Source organism: Eubalaena glacialis, chromosome 4 (assembly GCF_028564815.1).
Source record: "Eubalaena glacialis isolate mEubGla1 chromosome 4, mEubGla1.1.hap2.+ XY, whole genome shotgun sequence".
NCBI classification, from domain to species: Eukaryota; Metazoa; Chordata; class Mammalia; order Artiodactyla; family Balaenidae; genus Eubalaena; species Eubalaena glacialis.
The window spans coordinates 145,594,290-145,602,263 of record NC_083719.1 but is presented as its reverse complement, the minus strand read 5'-3'; the positions used below and the strand labels follow the sequence as shown (position 1 = coordinate 145,602,263).

Sequence of the window (7,974 nt, the reverse complement as noted above, 5' to 3'; positions counted from 1 at the left end):
TTCCTGTATACTAATGATGAAAAATCTGAAAGTGAAATTAAGAAAACACTCCCGTTTACCATTGCAACAAAAAGAATAAAATACCTAGGAATAAACCTACCTAAGGAGACAAAAGACCTGTATGCAGAAAATTATAGGACACTGATGAAAGAAATTAAAGATGATACAAATAGATGGAGAGATATACCATGTTCTTGGTTTGGAAGAATAAACATTGTGAAAATGACTCTGCTACCCAAAGCAATCTACAGATTCAATGCAATCCCTATCAAACTACCACTGGCATTTTTCACAGAACTAGAACAAAAAATTTCACAATTTGTATGGAAACACAAAAGACCCCGAATAGCCAAAGCAATCTTGAGAATGAAAAATGGAGCTGGAGGAATCAGGCTCCCTGACTTCAGACTATATTACAAAGCTACAGTAATCAAGACAGTTTGGTACTGGCACAAAAACAGAAATATAGATCAATGGAACAGGATAGAAAGCCCAGAGATAAGCCCACGCACATATGGTCACCTTATCTTTGATAAAGGAGGCAAGCATATACAGTGGAGAAAAGACAGCCTCTTCAATAAGTGGTGCTGGGAAAATTGGACAGGTACATGTAAAAGTATGAAATTAGAACACTCCCTAACACCATACACAAAAATAAACTCAAAATGGATTAAAGACCTAAGTGTAAGGCCAGACACTATCAAACTCTTAGAGGAAAACATAGGCAGAACACTGTATGACATAAGTCACAGCAAGATCCTTTTTGACCCAGGTCCTAGAGAAATGGAAATAAAAACACAAATAAACAAATGGGACCTAATGAAACTTAAAAGCTTTTGCACAGCAAAGGAAACCATAAACAAGACCAAAAGACAACCCTCAGAATGGGAGAAAATATTTGCAAATGAAGCAACGGACAAAGGATTAATCTCCAAGATTTACAAGCAGCTCATGCAGCTCAATAACAAAAAAACAAACAACCCAATCCAAAAATGGGCAGAAGACCTAAATAGACATTTCTCCAAAGAAGAGATACAGATTGCCAACAGACACATGAAAGAATGCTCAACATCATTAATCATTAGAGAAATGCAAATCAAAACTACAATGAGGTATCATCTCACACCGGTCAGAATGGCCATCATCAAAAAATCTAGAAACAATAAATGCTGGAGAGGGTGTGGAGAAAAGGGAACACTCTTGCACTGTTGGTGGGAATGTAAATTGATACAGCCACTATGGAGAACAGTATGGAGGTTCCTTAAAAAACTAAAAATGGAACTACCATATGACCCAGCAATCCCACTACTGGGCATATACCCTGAGAAAACCATAATTCAGAAAGAGTCATGTACCAAAATATTCATTGCAGCTCTGTTTACAATAGCCAGGACATGGAAGCAACCTAGGTGTCCATCATCGGATGAATGGATAAAGAAGATGTGGCACATATATACAATGGAATATTACTCAGCCATAAAAAGAAATGAAATGGAGGTGTTTGTAATGAGGTGGATGGAGTTAGAGTCTGTCATACAGAGTGAAGTAAGTCAGAAAGAGAAAAACAAATACAGTATGCTAACACATATATATGGCATCTAAGGGAAAAAAAAAAAAAAAGAGGTCATGAAGAACCTAGTGGCAAGATGGGAATAAAGACACAGACCTACTAGAGAATGGACTTGAGGATATGGGGAGGGGGAGGGGTGAGATGTGACAGGGCGAGAGAGTGTCATGGACATATATACACTACCAAATGTAAAATAGATAACTAGTGGGAAGCAGCCGCATAGCACAGGGAGATCAGCTCGGTGCTTTGTGACCACCTAGAGGGGTGGGATAGGGAGGGTGGGAGGGAGGGAGATGCAAGAGGGAAGAGATATGGCAACATATGTATATGTGTAACTGATTCACTTTGTTGTAAAGCAGAAGCTAGCACACCATTGTAAAGCAATTATACTTCAATAAAGATGTTTAAAAAAAAAAAAAAAAAAAAAAGATGTAAATACTACCCAAAGTGATATACAGATTGAATGCAATCCCTATCAAAATCCCAATGACTTGTTTTGCAGAAATAGAAAAACCCATTCTAAAATTCATGTGGAAACTCAAGCACCCCGACTAGCCAAAACAATCTTGGAATAAAGTTGGAGGAGTCACATTTCCTGATTTCAAAACTCACTACAAAGCTACAGTAATCACTACTGGCATAAAGGCAGACATATAGACCAAAGGAATATAATAGAGAGCCCAGAAAAATAAACTTTCACATATAAGATCAAATGATTTTTGACAAAAGTGCCAAGACCTTTCAGTGAAGAAAGGACAGTATTTTCAACAAATGTTGCTAGGAAAACTGAACATCCACATGCAAAAGAATGAAGTTGGACCTTTACCTAACACCATATATAAAATTAATTTAAAATGGATCAAAGATCTAAATGTAAAACCTAAAACTATCAAACTCTTCAAGAAAACATAGGGCAAACATTTCACAATATTGGATTTGGCAGTGATTCCTTGAATACGATACCAAAGGCACAGGCAACAAAAGAAAAATTAGACAAATGGCGCTGAAAATTAAAAAGTTTTGTGTATAAAAAGACTATCAACCAAGTAAAAAGGTAACACACAGAATGGGATAAAATATTTGCAAATCATTTATCTGATAAGGGATTAATGTCTAGAATATATAGAGATCTCCTAATACTCAACAACAAAAAAACAAAGAATGTTATTCAAAAATGGGCAAAGGACTTGAATAGATATTTCTCAAAGAAGACATACAAATGGCCAACACATATGTGAAAAGATGTTTAACATCACTGTTCATTACCAAAATGAAAATCAAAACTACAATGAGATACTTCTTCAAATCCATTAGGATGAATACTGTCTAACAAATGAACTGACACAGAGAAAATAACAAGTGTTGGTAAGGATGTGGAGAAAATGGAATCCAGTACACTATTGGTAGGAATGTAAAATGGTAAAGCTACTGTGAAAGGCAGTATGGTGGTTCTTCAAATAATTAAAAGTAGAATTATCATATGTCCAGCAGTTCTAATTCCAGGTATAGAACTGAAAGAATGCCTGGAAGAGTTATTTGTACACTCATGTTCATAGTAGCATTGACAGATGACTGGATAAACAAAATGTGGTGTATACATTTGGTCCTCTGTATCTGCAGGCTTTGCCTCTGCAGATTCAACCAACCAAAATTGAAATTTCAATGCACTGTTGATTGAATCCATGGGTGCAAAATCCGCAGATACATAGGGCCAACTATATTCATTGTACTATGCCATTTTATGTAAGGAACTTGAACATCCATGGATTTTGGTATTTGCAGAGACTCCTGAAACCAATCCTCCAAGGATACTGAGGGATGACTAGACATACAAGGGAATATTATTCAACCTTAAAAAGGAAGGGAATTCTGACATATGCACAACATGGGTGAACCTTGAGGACATTATGCTAAGTGAAGTAAGCCAGTCACAAAAAGACAAATACTGTATGATTCCACTTACATGAGGTACCTAGAGTAGTCACTCGTTGAAACTAAAAGTAGAATGGTGGTTTCCAGGGGCTGGGGGTAAATGGGAATGGACAGTTATTATTTAATGGGTATAGAGTTTCAGTTTTACAAAATGAAAAGACTTCTGGGGATGATGGTCATGGTGGCAGCACAACATTATGAATCTATTTAACACTGAAATGGTAAATTTTATATTATGTGTATTTTACCACAATAAAAAAATTGGGGAAAAAAAAAAGATACGCTGGCCAGGAGGTGGGCTACTCAGAGCTCTCTTCTGGCAATTGGAATAAAAGAGCAGAATATAGGTGGAGATGCTCTACCCTGGGGACACATCTTAGAGATGACTGAAAACAAAAAGAAAAATAAAAAATAAAAGAAAGCATGAAGGTGGTTGTTACTTTTAGATTTACGGTACAATTGCACTGATTTATATTATAGCCTTTGTAGTATTTGGGAGTTGGAGATAATTCACAATCACTCTATAAAATGATGATTGCAAGATAATTAAATAGAGCACATTGTGACAGGGTGTAGTTAGATCCTGTTTTTTAAAATCATTTTGACAATCTCTGCCTTTTAATTAGTTAGTCCATTAACCTTTAAAGTGCTTATTGATAAGCTTGGTTTGCTTCTACCACTTTGTTTTCTACTGTCTCCTTTCCTTTGTTGTTGCTGCTGTTGCTTTGTTCTTTGGTTTCTCCTTGCCTGTTTTTTAAAACTTTAATTTTTTAAATTCCATTTTTTCCCCAGGCTTTCTAGTTTAATACACACACATCAGCACCTTACACTCCACATTCTGGGGAGAATTTGGAAAATTGGGGAAGGACTCCCAATCCACACTGAAAAAACAGAGTTGTGTTTCAGTGACATCAGTTTAATTTCCATTTTAATTTTTACATTGGCCTTTACTTATGCTTATTTTCATTTTAAGTAGTTGCCACAGGGATTATAATATATTTTTAAATTTTTCATGTTATCTACAGTTAATTTTGTATCAGTTCATGTAAACCATAGACATCTTAAAAGTGTGGTGTCGTACTGTACAACATAAACCGTTACATAAATAATATTGTCCTGTACATACATTCATCTTTTTTTCACTGAATATTTTCATGAGACATATATCTGTGCAGTTCTAGTTTACTGTAACTGGTATTTAGACAAAGGATTATTTAATATATTTTATAAATTTATTTCTTGTTGATAGGCTATTGATATAGTTATAGCCACCTTTTAAAAAAAAAAGCCAATTTTGTTAGGGTCCTCCAGAGAAACAGAATCAATAGGAGACAGATACATAGGTTCATAGATAGATACAGAGATATAGATATAGATGTATAGTATACACACACATAGAGTATAAGTCCCATTATGAGGGCAGGAGAAGACCAATGTCCTAGTTCAAGTGGTCAGGCAGAGAAAGAGCCTGAATTCTCCCTTTTATCACCTTTTTGTTCTATTCAAGCACTCAACCCATTGGATGATGTCCTCCCACATTGTGGGAAGTTATCTGCTTTACTCAGTCTACTGATTCAAATGCTAATCTCATCCAGAAACACCCTCATAGACACACTCTGAAATAATGTTTAGCCAAATATGGTCTAGTTAAATTGACACATGAAAATTAACCATCACACCAATAGTGCTAAAATAAAAATTCTTGTACTTGTCTTCTTATGTATATGTATTAGTTATTAACTAGGGATACACTTAAATGTAAAATTGCTATGTGAAAGTGTATGCCCATCTTCAGCTTTACTAAATATTCCCAAATTGCTATCTGAAGTGGTTAAATTAAATGAGACTGTCATCAGCAACAGATGAAAGTTCTATCTGGTTGTTCCACAAACATGCCAGTCTTGACAGTCTCTTTAGTTTTTACTTTTCTGATGACTTATGGGAGTAGGAATAGGGCAACAGTTTTCTCTGGGGTGTTTCACTGCAGTAGGGCAAATATTGTCTAAAAGTTTTCTGCTTTACTAGGGTGCCCCTTTCCTAATCCTTTGGCAAGAAAGAGTAAACTTTTTGTGGGGCTCTTTTTAAAATTTGTCTTTACCCACTGGCATTTCTAGGTTGAAAGTTTCTTCACTCAGTCCAAGATATATGAGGCAAAAAGAAAACTCTAGGAACATGCTACAATATGGCTCATCAGGTCCCAATGTCCCTAGCTTGTCTACCTTCTCTCTCTTTCAGAGTTTTCGTGTGTGTGTGTGTGTGTGTGTGTGTGTTTAAATATGTAATTTGCAAGCTGTATTTAAAGGAACAAATAGGGAGACCTGCATCTACTCCATCTTCTGTTATTTCATATGAACTTTGCAATTGGTTTGTTATGTGTTGTGAAAAACCCAGTTGTGATTTTGACTGAAATCACTTTGAATTTAGTCATTGATTTGAGTTTTACTTCTATGTTCTGCAAGTGCTTTATAATTTGCTACGTAAGGTTCTTATACATATTTTGTTAGATATATTTCTTCATACATTTTACATTTTTACCAGTAGGATCTCTTATTTTCTAATTGGTTATTGCTGATATATAGGAACGTTGGTGATTTTTGTATTCATATCTCAGATCTTGTAACCTTGAACTCTCTAATGCTAATATTTTATCTGAAAATTCTTTTAGAGTCAATATGTGGATTATCATATAATCCGCAAGTAACAACTGCTTTGTCTCTCCTTTTTCAATTTCTTACTTCTTATATATATATTTTTTCTTATCTTATTTCATTTTCTAGGATACCCAGTAGTTAATTTGAAGACATCTCTATCTTATGCCTGATTTAAAAGGACACTCATTTTTTTATTATTCTGTAATTAAAATCTTTCATTATTCATTTATATTTTAATAATTATAGCTTTCTCTTCTTCCTGTTAGTGTTAATATATGAAATTATAACTGTACACATCTAGAAACATTAAAAATTGGTTTAAGGAAAAAGATATTATGTCATAGTTAATGTAATAAAGATTCCCTAAAGGCATGATATTATAAAATCAGTTTACTGATTTACAGAATTATCAAGAAATTTAAGTGGATTTTAACTGTAGTCTGTTTTTTCCTTGAGGCCACTGATCAGACTTAGTATTTTTACATGCATTACCAGAGTTATCAAGTAGACCAGGTGTTAGTAACTGAAATGATGGTAAATCCATATTAATCATCTTCTTGTACTCTTATATATATAGACTATATATAGACTAAGCTTTATTTAGAGTGTTCATTTGTATACCTTAAATAGGTAAAATTTCATTCTTACGTTTCAAAGAAAAACATATTTCTGTCTGTAATTCTTAATAGGGTGAATTATTAACATATTTTAATTAAACTCAACTTAACCCAGATGTCAGCTAGGGTCTTCCTGACATTAAGATTGTGGTAGGAATTATTCAAATACACACATTTAATGGCTGAGAACTTCACAAGATTTCTGCTAATCTCTGGTGTTAAAGCATAGTTCAGTTCCTTCATCTGTACTATTAAGTACAGATATTATATTCTACCACCATGTCAAAGTTAGTATAAAGCTCAGCCTTTATGCCTGATTGGACAAGAGAATTCATTACACCAAGAATTTTATAAATTGGTTTATGGGTTCAGATTGCATCAAATTCCACACTGATTTCCACTGACGTGCAGAACAAACAACTGTTCCTCTATTATTTTCTGTCCCTCGTGCAGCGTTACAGCATCTAGACCAAGTTCCTTCTGTGTCTCAGCACCTGTCCTTTTTGTATATTTTAAAGTCATCTTTTTTTTTTCCAGGCTTGTTTATTCCCACAAGGCTTCAAAAAATTGAAGCAACAGTCATGCTTTTCCCTCCCCACATGAATCTTTAGTAAAAGGCAAAAGATTCATTCAATTATGAAGACAAGCACAAGTATGGATTTAAAGTCATCTTTAAAAATAAAATCGTTGCTTTTTTCATATAAAAAATGCATCACTTTGTACAACAAATTAATAACTGTTTCCAAAGTAACATAATATTTATAAACTTCTTACATGTGCATCTTCATCATTTCTCTAAAACAAATTCAGTTTTGTGGTAATTTCATAGTCACATTTTTAAAGTGTTCGGTACTACTAGAATTAAACCTTTTTAACTTCTATGAAACAATCATATCCAAAAGAACGTTACTCATTAAAACCACACTATAAATCATATTTTCAGAGCATTAACCCAGAGAAGAACATGGCAGAAAATGAATAATCTATGCAGCTTGATGCCTTTTCACATACTGATTTACAAGTCATTTGTCTGCAATTATTGTTTAAATACAATTCACTCTTTCCCAATAGGATACTATTATCATTATTGCATACAAGGATCAGACTTACATTAAAATGGTTTAGGGGCTTCCCTGGTGGCGCAGTGGTTGAGAATCTGCGTGCCAATACAGGGGACACGGGTTCGAGCCCTGGTCTGGGAAGA

The 7,974-nt window shown here is 34.4% G+C and overlaps 1 non-coding gene across 1 annotated transcript; it reads right to left on the bottom strand.

Moving 5' to 3' along the window:
* Nucleotides 1-7,307: 7,307 nt before the first annotated feature.
* Nucleotides 7,308-7,424, bottom strand: LOC133091642 (U5 spliceosomal RNA). The gene has a single exon (XR_009700968.1). It is a non-coding gene; the product is annotated as a U5 spliceosomal RNA (small nuclear RNA).
* Nucleotides 7,425-7,974: the final 550 nt, after the last annotated feature.